Below are 13525 nucleotides of genomic sequence, written 5' to 3' on the forward strand. Positions count from 1 at the left end.
ACCAACTTGTCACTGAAGTGTTGGGGAGGGGAGACAGGAGAGCAGAAGAAACCCTGAGATTCAAAAACCCCTTAAGGAAAAAAAAATAATATGACAACGAAGAGCCAGATTATATGAGATAAGATTTATTTGACTTATTTGCCTTCTAAAGTTGCTTTACAACTTCAGCATAAGTTGCTTTAAAGTTTCAGAGTGCCTTTCAGATTTCTCCAGTCTTCTGTTTATTCCTCTTCACGCACCTACAGATGAGATATAAAATATGAATTTGAAACTATATGTACATATTTCCACTGGTTACTGTAGCAAAATGCAATGAGTATGTATCTAGTCTTGTTACTGGTACTGACCAAACTGAAGGCTAAATTACCAATACATTAAAAAGAAAAATGGATACATAAAAAAGTAGCGTAGTAAGGGTACTAATGATACCCTTCAATTTGATTCGCTTATCCAGAATTTCAAACATAATAGGATAATATCAAATGGAAAATACACTCTTCATCTATGTAGATCAGGTGTAACCAGTAATTTACAGTAACAACACCAAAAGGCCACAGTGATCATGAGATGTCATCTTACCTTCCCTCCATCTCTTGTTTTGCTTCTCAGTTTGTTTACTTGTGATTCAGCTATATCAGCCCTTTCCTGGGCATCATCCAGCTCATGCTGCAGTTTCTTGTATTTGGTCAAATACTGATTGGCTTGTTGCTCCTGAAAGATACCAAATATATGCAAAATGGTCATAGGCATAGTGCGAAACATTGAGCTTTAATTTGTTCAGGAGATATATACACAGTGTAAGACTGAAGAGCCTAGGGCCCACCAGAGGAACTGGGGGCCCACCCAACAGGTTCCTACTAATAGCCTACACCACAGCTTCTTCACTGAAATCTTGCTGACTAGCTGGTTTTGCAGAGTATTTTCCCAGTATTGTCATCCCCTATAGTGCAATGCATGCCCCAATAGCTCCATGGCTGGTTCATGCAATATACTGTATGGGGGATGACATGGCCATGAAACACCCCATGTATGTGCAAGATTTTAGTCATGGAGCTGTGATGCAGGCAATAGCATACAGCGCTGACATCAGGAATTTTGAGCCCCCCACAGTATAATGCTCGCCATGGCATATAATGCTCCACAGTATAATACTCCACAGCAGTCTCACCCAGTATAAAATGCTCCTCTGACCACTCTGCAGTGTACCCACACAGTATAATTTGCTCCCCAGAGCCCGCCCCCACCACTGTATAATACTCTACAGTGACCCTACACAATATTATATGCTCCCCAGCAGCCTCACACAATATAATATGCTCCCCAGAGTCCTTCCAGTTTAATGCTCTACAGTGGCCAAACATATCATGATATGCTCTCCAGAGCCCCACACACAGTATAATGCTCCACACTGGCCTACATGGTATATAATGCTCCATAGTGGCCCCACACAATATAATATGTTCCCCACAGTGCCCTGAAGTATAATACTCCAGAGTGTCCACACACAGTATAGCATACACCCCAGAAGCCCCACACAGGATAATAGGCTCTCCACAGTGCCCCCAGGTATAATTCTCCACAGTGCTCCCACACAGTATAATATGTTCCCGAGAGCCTTGAGCCGCTTCAGATGAACTCCCTCGAAATCTGTTTAGACAAATATTCATGAGTTTCGGCCCTCTATTTCATTTCAGTGTTATTATTATACTCTGCTGAATAGACCTCAGAGTATAATAGGTAGAGGCCCATGGGAGGCAAGGGAGAACAACAAAAAGTTATACTAATCAATCATGGGCATCCTCGTCTCATTTGGCTGTCTCCAGCTTCCTCTTTAGGTCTGCTGCTGATGTCCTGTGCCGTGTTTCTCAATCACAAGTCTCAGCGATCATGTGGGGCATACTGACTAGCACACCCCACATAACTGCTGAGGCCCAATTACATGCTTCAGTGGAGACTCCTGGGTCATGTGATTTCAGCATCAAATCACAAATGTCCGGAAGATGATGTCGGGGACCACTGGATGCCCAGTAGAGTTGAGTATAAATGTATTGTTACTTCTACTCACCTCCTCTTGACTGGATTCTATTGGATAGGGACCCGGCGGTGACACATGACGCCGGGCTCTTTCATTTAGTGATGTGGCTGGGCCCCTGGTATGGGGCAGTTTCTACTATAAATGTAGCATGTTTTAACATATTCTTACATATACCCCTACTTCACTAGGACAGGACCTACAAGGAGAATTTTTGGTCCACTTTCCTGTATTATCAAGCTACAATGTCAGTTAAATGGAATACTTTGAGATGCAGTATATGCGATCCTGTAGACTGCAGCAGTGGCCTAACTTTACAAATGCTATTTCATGTGCTTTCCAATGTATTTTATCAAGTGGCTTTATGTACTTCTATTCTAGCTAAAGGCAATCACACCCACTGCAAATGGGTAAATAGTGCTGTTACTTTGCACTCTATCCACCATTTGTTACCTTTACACATCAGCAATATAATGAGAAATTTCACAAAACCAGAATCAGAAGAATAAGGATAAATAACCACTTAGAAAATTCCTAACCTCTTATTTTAAATGTTATTCTTCCTGAAGGATCTGGACCCTTACTAGTTGTATATATATTTTTATCACCATCCAACAATCAATCACATATTAAATCCCATTTATAATTATTTTTACTGCACATGATATAATTTTACTGTACTTGGTACTACATGTTCCAACACTTACAGCTTCTTCAGATTGATGCTTGTAGCTTTTAACCTTCAGTTGTAACTTATCAATCAGGTCCTGCATACGAATTAGGTTTTTCTTGTCTTCCTCTGCCTTTAGGAGCAGGAAAGTTAGAACAATAAGAAGATATTACATATTTTGTTAAGCATGAATATATTAATTTAGACAAGGGAAACGAGTGACGATTCCACCTACACCTTGTCTCACTTTATTTTTAACCTGAGAATCAACCTCTGTCTGATACCTCCTGTACTCCTCTTACTTCCTGGAGATTAGATTAATCATAGCAGACTTGTTGTATGGCCACTAAATATACAGTAGGGACACTATAGGTTTTGCAGACACTTGCACAAGACCAAAAACCTCTGCCTGTTTATTTCCTGTCTACAAATTAAGCTGTAAATACGACTATGTTTTTTTCCTCCCATATTAAATAGCATACCTGATATGTTAGCTCCTTGATGCGACGCTCAAACTTGCGGACTCCTTTTAATGATTCTGAATTGTGGCGCTGCTCTGTTTCCAATTCATTTTCTAATTCACGTATCTAGGACAGAATTTGTTTCAAGTTACAGAAATTTGTATTCATGTTGTTATTGTATGAATACAAGGGTATGCCTATGTATCAACAGAGATCTCATATTATCCATAGTAAATGCTTATTTGTAATTTAACATATTTACTGAATAGGTATGAAGTTGTGAAAGTGCCATACCCGTGACTCTAGCTTCTGAATCTGCTTCTTGCCTCCTTTAAGTGCAATCTGTTCTGCTTCATCCAGTCTCTTTTGTAAATCCTTAATAGTTTGTTCCATGTTTTTCTTCATCCTTTCCAAGTGAGAACTGGTATCTTGTTCTTTCTTCAGCTCTTCTGCCATCATAGCAGCCTGAAGATGCATAAAATCTATTAGGGCTCGTTCACATGAGGCAAGAAGGGGCGGGTTTTGACGTTGAATCCACATCAAAATCCGCCCCCTCACAATAGAGGTTTATGTAGATCTCTAGCGTCCTTTTTTCCTTGAGCGGTTTGTTCCCGGTTCAGCTGCGGCGTCTGCCTCGCAGCAGCACCCTCTGGATTAGACCCATTCATTTGGGCATACTCCGGAGCGGGAAGCCACGACTGTTAGAAGCCGCGCCAGGCGCATTTTGGTCCTATTCTGATGCGGCTTCCAACATCAAAATCAGGACCAAAATACGCCATCCCTAGCCCCGTGTGAACTAGTCCTTATAGACCAGAGTCTCAAACTAATCAGTGATATAATGATGCATTAAAGATTATTATTATTATCTAATACTGATACAAAAGATAGTAATGACACTGGTAAATTATTTGGTTTCAGTTTTGCATATAAATTTGCTAAAAATCTCAAAAGCACTTACATAAATTGATGATGAATACGTAATACAGTATATACATTTGTACATATAGACTCACATCTGTAATAGCTTTCTTCGCTTTATCTTCAGCATTTCTACATTCCTGGATGGCCTCCTCTACTTCATTCTGCATATGGGTCAGATCACTCTCCAGCTTTTTCTTCTGGTTGATGAGGCTTGTGTTCTGTAAAAAAATAGATATTAGAAAATAGAGTACAAACTGATGCAGTGGGGTCTATGGCCATATATAAATAATGTTTAGTCAATGTATAATGTGCACTTTTTAATTAACACTAGGTTCACACTAGTGCTGCCTCTCCATTATACTGGTCCGCTGGAGGACCAGAACAACGGAGAAGCCAACTGTTACAATATTGTTTACACATGGAGTCCAATCGATCCCTTTGACTATAATGGGGTCAATCAAGTGGCCATTGTTTTCAAACAGAAACAGGCAGAGCAAAAAAGTCTTCCGTGCAGGTGGACACCACAATGGAGAATGCAGAGCAGATTGTAACCTTACTAATACTTTTTTTTTTAAAAAAATTTTGTACTGTTTTGAAAATGTGCATTTTAATAAACTTTGCATTACTATTATTATTAGTTATCAATAGCACAGTGAGTTTACATGAGGAATAACACTTCACCTGGCCATGATATAGCTTGAATTCTACATTATTAGTAGAGATGAGTGAACACTGTTCGGATCAGCCGATCCGAACAGCACGCTCCCATAGAAATGAATGGAAGCACCTGTGATGCTGACTTTGCCAGCGGCCGGCCGGCGTCACAGGTGCTTCCATTCATTTCTATGGGAGCGTGCTGTTCGGATCGGCTGATCCGAACAGTGTTCGCTCATCTCTAATTATTAGCAATTATTCCTGTTGCAGGCTACATCTTTAATTTTCACTTCTCCCTGAGCTGGTGTCTGCTTTGATGTCACCCTTATACTGCACACAGAAAGTAAAGAAGAATCTTAAATATTACAAACTTTTGCTTGCACTATTGATTTATACAAAATTTGCAGAGAAGTTAATGACCATTGAATAGCTCAATGTTACACTAAAGAAAACAAATGTCATTCTAGATTTGTTTTATATATATATATATATATATATATATATATATATATATATATATATATAATCTACAAATAGATCATTCAGGCCCAGTTCGGAGAAATTAAGAGGTTTAGAACAGATAAACTCAAAGGCAAATCACATGCTAATAGGGATAAAATCACTTTTTTTAATCTCACAAATGAGTTACTAAACCTTTTAGGTGACATGACAGGTATGCAACAGAATATGATTTAATTAAAGTAAAAAAAAAAAATTACTGTTACCAACTGTTATCACTTAATGGGTTATTCCCATTAGATACCATATATTTCTGTCACATTCACGGGATTTGCCATAAAAGTAGGTACCACCACCTCTGGCACACAAACATATCTCGTGGATGAAGGTCCACTGTCTTCTTAGCCACTGAGAATGGAGTGTGCTTTCATTTCAAGTCTACAGGAGTCCTAAAAATAGCCAAGGCTACCTTCTTAGCTGTTTTTGGAATTCCCATATACATGGATTGAGAGAGACAAATGTGTGTGGTATAGTCTCCATTCCCAGCATCTATAAATGGGGGTCAGGAGCCTTGAGGTGGGACCTGCATCTGTCCCTTCATTTATGGCATATACTTTGGTTATGCCAAAAATGAGAAATTGTTTGAAATTTAGTACAATAAAGATCCTCATGAAAATATTACAATATATATTTTTTACAGAATATGAATTGTTAACCTGTGAATGAAGCAAGTTGACCCTTTCGGTAGCTTCTAGTAGTTCTTGCTCTGCCAGCTTCCTTGCTCTTTCTGTTTGATCCAGAGCAGCCCTCAATTCATCAAGCTCAGCTTGAAGAAGAACGTTTCTTCGCTCATTGACTGCAGACTGTTCCTTAAGGTCTTCAGTATAATGTATTGAATCATCTACCTGGACTTGAAGATCCTAAAGATATAATACGTATAATTAATAACTAAGTTATATATATAAGTAGGAACTGTAGTATATAATGTTTAACGTGCTCCATACTATTGAGCATATAGTACATAACAGTTTACTTAACCCTTTCAGTTCCAAGGGTAATTGATGCCTCAAGGTTCAGGTCAAAGTTAGCACTTTTAGTATGCATTGCTTTACACAGCAATATCCTTTTAACCCCTTCCTGCTCTGCACCGTACTTTTACGTCACTTTGAGCTGATAGTTAACGGCGCTGTAATGCAAAACAGGATCTTTGTTTACGCAGCAGTTCTCAACCTGTGGGTCGTGACCCCGGCGGGGGTCGAACGACCAAAACACAGGGGTCGCCTAAAGCATACTTCCCAACCGTCCCGGATGGTGGGAGGTATGTCCCGGTTTCAACTTATCGGTGCCCGGAGGACGCCGATGAGTTGAACACACAGGCGATTAAGCAGGAGCTGTCACAGCCAGCTCCCGCTTTAATGCTGCGCTGCATGTGTAGCCGCGATGTGATGACGTCACATTGCGCCTACAACTAAGCAAGACTGCGGAGAGAGCGGCGGGGGAACGTTGGATGGTGAGTATAAGAGTTTTTTTTTTTTTTTTTTTAAACATTAAGGTGGAACATAATGAAGGGGCAGATGAAGGGGGGGCGGCGGCATGACACTGGGGACAGAGATGGAGGGACATGAAACTGTGGGCAGATGAAGGGGGGGACGGCATGACACTGGGGGCAGAGATGGAGGGACATGAAGCTCTGGGCAGAGATGGGGGAACATGAAACTGGGGAACAGATGGGGACATGATACTGAGGGCAGAGATGGGGGGACATGAAACTGTGGGCAGATGAAGGGGGTACGGCATGACACGGGGGGCAGAGATGGGTGGACATGAAACTGGGGAAGAGATGGGGGACATGAAACTGAGGGCAGAGATGGGGGGACATGAAACTGGTGGCAGAGATGGAGGGGGGGACATGAAACTGGGGGCAGATGAAGGGGTTATATGAAACTGGGGGAGAGATGGCAAGGGGACATATAATGTACAGGTGACTGTAGGAGGATTATACTGTGTGGGAGCACATGAAAAATGAATGAGTATGGGCGGAGTCAACATAAAAGTGGGCGGAGCTCAATTCTGCTGCGTGCGCCGCATATTTTGTCTCTCTTTCTAATCTTCAAAAGTTGGAAAGTATGCCTAAAACCATCAGAAAATACACATTTCCGATGGCTTTAGCCACTCAGAAGCAGCACTACTGTCTGCAGCAGTGCTATTCAGCTGGAACGAACGCCGTTATGGACGCACATTCCAAACTGAATTGGGTCACCACAACATGAGGAACTGTATTGTGGGGTCACGGCATTAGAAAGGTTGAGAACCACTGGTCTACAGCAATACTTCCAGCACTCAGCTGTGTTACACTGCTGAGGGTCAAGATCACCTGCCAGAATCAGAAGATCGATTGCGATCACAGAATCCAGGGGATCCGGTGCAAGACCGACACCCCTCGGACCCCCCACAATAAGATTGCAGGTTCCAAGGGATCGCCATGGCAACCAAGAGGCCAGGCCACCATATTTCTGCTTTATGATGGTATCAAACTTTTAACGGCCTTTCATTTTTTTCAGACCTTATAAGGATTACAATTTAACTATCATTTTTCCAGATTCTCAAGAACATTGCCAAAACCCATTTTTTTAAGGGACCAGTGCAGTTCTGAAGAGGCTTTCAAAAGCTTCTGTAATAGTGACCTCCATAAATCACTCCATTATCAAAACTGCACTCCTGAAATAATTCAGTAGCGTTTAGGAAGTTTCTTAATCTGTTAAGAGTTTCATGGGATTTAAAACAAAAAGGAGATGAATTTTACACATTTCAATTCCTTGCCTATTCTATATTTTCATTTGCATCTGTATTTTATCTAATTGCAATCTTCACTTTTTTCTAGACAAGTACGTTTTGGAAATGCAGTGCAGTTTGCAAGCAGCATGTTATAGAGCAGCAGATGGAGCTGAACTAATCAATATATAGTATATAGTATTCTGGGAAAGTGTGCTGCCTGCAGATAGATCTGCATTTTCCTGTGACAGGTTTTCTTTAAACAAGGACATCAGAGCAGCACACTTGTACATGTGCTTTGTTATTGCAGTTCAGCTTCTTTCACTTGCATTAGAATAAGCTATAATACCATCTCATGGTCCAGAGTGTCACTGTTTCTGGACAACAAAAAGCAGTCTTTATTTATTTTATTTTTTTTAAGTACTGTGTTGCACACCTAATGAACTAACACTGGTGTGGTTGGGGGGGTTTATATTCTTTATTCACCTTATCTGTAATCATAAGGGACATGCATCAATATGGAGAGCAGGACCTCCCTTCTTCTTGCTATCTGAGGTGCACTACAATAAGTGTCCTTACATACTATCTAGTAGTTATACATTAGCATCAAGTTCTCAGTCATTCCTAACATCAGTGACTGTATCAACATATACTGAACAATACAATATGAGAATATAACAACAACATGGCTGCAGCAATTAATCACTGTACCTGTAATCATAAGGGACATGCATCAATATGGAGAGCAGGACCTCCCTTCTTCTTGCTATCTGAGGTGCACTACAATAAGTGTCCCACCAGAAACACACCTCTGAGATACATGGTCCCACTCTAGTGTCAGATTACAGGACCTGTAAACTGCTAGTCTGACACTAGGTAATATCCAAATTTTTGTGTGGTGGATCTTTCTGTATATATCTCACATTCTTCCCCACTAAATTAATGTCGTCCTCGACATTCCGCATTTCCGCAATTATGTGGATTGTCTTAAGGTACTTTAGTAATTGAGAACAATCAATTGGTGGTGATATCTCCAATAGAGGTCAATGCCTCATTGTGACATATGTTCCTATAAAATGTCACAAGTTACTTCTAGGTCCGTTGCTAGCTAAGAGACCTAGAAGAGCCAATGTTAGCACTGGTTCTAAGTAGTATTGGACCACCATGCATAACAATGCTACTACAATATCTGAACCTCATTTTATGAGGTGGAGATTGGTCAGGTCTAATTTTTGCATTAAATACGACCACATGACCATGTAACCTCACAGTTTCTATCGCTAAACAACTAGAAACATTTCCAAATAAACAAACTAATTGTAAACGTAACAGTGCAATTGCTTTGAAGGTAAATAGTCTTTATATCTGCTCACAGTTCTCCAGAAAATATGCTGGTGGTAGGTACCATTCAGGTTGTTTCTCTTGGCCAATGGTTTTCACTACCTGTTTAGCATGAAAACTTCTTGGTACCCTACTTGGTTCTCCCATGGTATCATAAGTAAGTGTAACCGGCCTTCGCCTTTCTCTCGCAACAGAAGATCTTTTCAAAGTCTGTTGTCCTGAAGTTTCTGTTTCTTCATCTGTTTCTGGGTCTGTTGATTCAGATTTCTCCATCCATACTTCTTCCTCTGGAGTTGTTGCAGATTCCTCTGATGACTTTTCTGACTCTGACAGTAGACCTTCAGGTGATGCCAAGATCTCTGATGAATTTTGTGGTTCAAATTCTGCTGCGTCAGGATTAAGTTTACTGCCTTGTGCTGTATAGTTATCTGTTGTAGGTGAACTTAATGAACACATTTCATCTTCTTCATCAACACTATCAGTTTCATATCCTACATGTGATGTTGGTTTTGGTCGCTTTGCTTTGGAGGATCTCTCTTGGCCTAACAATTCAGCAGTCTGCTGTACATCTGGAAGATAGTCACAAGATAATAACAGATTACGGTGCAAAATCCTTGATCTGTTGCCACCTGACTCTGGTTTTACCTCATACACTGGACTGTTTTCGTGTTTTCTTCTCACGACAACATAAATCTTATCTTCCCAATAGGAGCGAAGTTTTCCTGGTCCTCCTTTCTCATGTAAGTTCTTCACTAGAACTCGACTTCCTGGAGTAAGTTCAGCACCATGACTTTTTTGATCATAGTATTCCTTGCTTTTACATGCTGACTTCTTTGCTGTTTCTGAAGCTATTTTATAAGCTTCTGCCATTCTCTTTTTCCAGACTGTAACATAATCCGCGTAAGTTTTGTATTTCTCTGATACTGGAGTGTCAAACATTATGTCAATTGGAAGTCTTGGTGATCGACCATACAATAGGTAGAAAGGTGAATACCCTGTTGCTTCACTTCTAGTACAATTGTAAGCGTGGACAACTTTTGACAAAGAATTCTTCCAGTCTTGCTTTTCTTCCTCTGTAAGAGTTCTCAACATTGACAACAACGTACGATTAAAACGTTCAACCTGTCCATTACCCTCTGGGTGATATGGAGTTGTATGAGAATTCTGAATTCTGCAGTATTTCCCAAGTCTTGCAAATAACTGATTTTCAAATTCTCTTCCCAGATCATGGTGTAATTTTGTTGGAAAGCCAAACTTTAGAGCAAAATCATTAAATATCTTGTCTGCTGCAGTCTTACCAGACTTGTTTGTGGTAGCATATGCCTGTGCAAACCTTGTAAAATGATCCATTACAACAAGGATGTACTCATATCCTCCTTTGCATTTTTCCAGATGCAGAAAATCAATCGATACCATTTCAAAAGGATAGGTGGAGACAATGTTGTTCAATGGTGCTCTGGTTGGTTTATTGGGACGTTTGTCTTTTAGACACTTGCATTCTCTGGTGACATAATGCTCAATATCCTTCTGCATATATGGCCAGAAAAAGCGTTCTCTAACAAGATTGACAGTTCTTTCTACTCCTAAGTGTCCCATTTGCTCATGGAGTTCTTTGAATACTGTCCTATGGTAGACTTTTGGCAGGACTAATTGTAAGTTATGGCTAGTCTTCCTATAAAGAATACCATCTGAATTGAGGTATAACTTAGACCATTCTCTGAATAAGGCAGTTACAGCTGGTGGTTCTGTTTGTCTCTCCTTCTTAGCCGGAAATCTGTTTTGATGTTTGTAGTGTAGCAGTCTCCCAATGATCTTGTCTTCTTCTTGTGCTTTTCTGATAGTTTCTTTTGGGAGCTGGTTAACGCTTGCTCTGAGGCTTTGTTCAGCTTCTCCAGCTGTACTTTCTACAGTTACAGGGCACCACCATGGCATATGTTCCTCCTCTTGTATCTGAACTGCTTGGACAGTGCTACCAATAGCTTCCATGCTGATTTCTTGGGAACATTCCTTCATATACTGGTCAGGATCTAGTGGCATTCTTGACAATCCATCAGCGTCTGCATTTGCTTTCCCTGGGCGGTATTTAATGCTAAAATTGAAGTCTGCAAGTTCTGACACCCATCTATGGCCAGTTGCATTTAATTTCGCTGTAGTGAGAACATAGGTAAGTGGATTGTTGTCTGTATATACAACAAATGATGGACTATAGTACAAGTAGTCTCTAAAACGGTCACATATTGCCCATTTCATTGCCAAAAACTCAAGTTTCCCCGAGTGCAAATGGTAGTTTTTCTCTGCTGCAGTAAGAGTTCTTGAGCCATAACCAATAACTCTCAACTTGCCATTTTGCCTTTGATATAGGACAGCACCAAGTCCTTCCTGAGACGCATCACAGTGCAGTATGAATGGGATGTTGAAGTCTGGATATCCCATCACTGGTGGCTTAACTAACAAATCAATCAGTCTCTCCAGGATTTCTTGATGATGGGCAGTCCAATTGATGGGCTGATGTGCAGGAAGTTGACTTTTTTCCTTCTGTTTGGATCTATCTCTCTTTGCTTTCTTTTGTGTGGGTGATGGTGAACAAGGCCCTACCGACAGTAGATCATACAGTGGAGCGGCAATCCGGGAGAAATTTTGAATATATGTCCGGTAGTAGGACAGAAAACCTAGTATTTTTCTAAGCTCTCCCACTGTAGATGGAGGTTTGTTTTTCAAAGCCATTACTGGAGCAATTTCTGCTGGATCCATAGTATAGCCATCACCAGAGACACTCTTACCTAGGAACCGGACTTGTCTTTTGAACAGCTCACATTTCTTCGGTGTTAGCTTGATTCCATGCTGTTGGTAGCGCTGAAGCACAGTCCGTACATGTTCCACATGTTCAGTGAAAGACTTACTGTGAACCAGGTTGTCATCAAGATATGGTTGACAGATACTGTCTCTCAGTCCTTCCAAGCATTCTTCCATGCTTCTCTGAAATTCCGCTGGAGCTGAGCTGAGCCCAAAAGGAATACGGATCCATTCATATAATCCCCAAGGTGTTATAAAGGCTGTCAAAGGCCTACTGGATTCTTCCATAAATCCTTGGTGATAGGCTTTCCCTTGATCAAGCACAGAAAACCATGAACTTCCTGACAAACTATTCAGCATATCTTGGATTCTCGGTATAGGATGACGGTCAGGAACTGACTTCTGGTTTAGTTCTCTATAATCACAGCAGAGTCTCAGGCTACCATCTCGTTTTCTTACACATACTATAGGAGAAGAGTAGGATGATTTTGACTTTCTAATCCATCCTCTATTTATCAGGTCTTGTAGGTACTCCTTCACTTCGTTATGAAGCGGTTTTGGCACCGAAGTATATGTCTTTTTAACGGGGGTGGTGTCTTTTAGATTAATCTTTAATTGGAGTGATGGAATACATCCAACATCAGACTCATCTCTGGAGAAGGCATGACATTCTTCTCTTAACATCTGCCTTACTATGCACTGTTCGTCTGCATCAAGATGATCCGTAGGAACCGGAGGATCCCATTCCTCTTTAACTGAAGACACTTCACCCTCTGCTTTGTCAACATTTTCCACTGTTTGTATGTTTGCAGTCAGAGAAGAAACTTGAACAGGTTTTATGCAAGCTGGGTATACCGCTTTGACTGTTTCCAAGTGACCCAACACGGTTTTTGGATCCAGTACAATATCATGTTTAGTGGGGTTCATTACTGGAATGGTTACCCGAGCATAGTTGTCATAAGGTACAATCACAACTGTCTCATCTGTATATATTCCCTCTGGTAACTGTGCAGTGTTACTTGGCACAAAGAGCTTTTCCTGGTTCTTCTTATGAGGTCCCACATGGACACCACACTTGACACCCATTATAGTACCTGCAGGAATAATGGTACGACGTACTCCAGTTCTTACCTCCTTCACAAATGTTTCTGCTTGGCTCACTTGGACGGCTTTTACCACCATCTCTGCTCTTCTTGTCGGCAGTGAAAATGATGCAGCCAGTGTACTCACCAAAGATGATGAAGGGATTTTTCTCAGGATGACTTCCTCAATCACATTATATCCAATGATTGGCTCTTCAGCTACATTATTGTCACTGGATACTAGAAAAGGCACCAGAAGTTCTATGTTGTCATTACCAGAGGACAGCTGGAAGGTTACTTCTATCCAACCAATGAAAGGAATTTCGGTCTTGTTTACCGC

At 40.8% G+C, this 13525-nt stretch overlaps 1 pseudogene; it reads right to left on the minus strand.

Annotated features, from left to right (window-relative positions):
• Positions 1–221: 221 nt before the first annotated feature.
• Positions 222–13525, minus strand: part of LOC142194096 (myosin-6-like) — a 62235-nt pseudogene continuing 48931 nt past the window's right edge.

This window comes from Leptodactylus fuscus, chromosome 2 (genome assembly GCF_031893055.1).
Source record: "Leptodactylus fuscus isolate aLepFus1 chromosome 2, aLepFus1.hap2, whole genome shotgun sequence".
NCBI classification, from domain to species: domain Eukaryota; kingdom Metazoa; phylum Chordata; class Amphibia; order Anura; family Leptodactylidae; genus Leptodactylus; species Leptodactylus fuscus.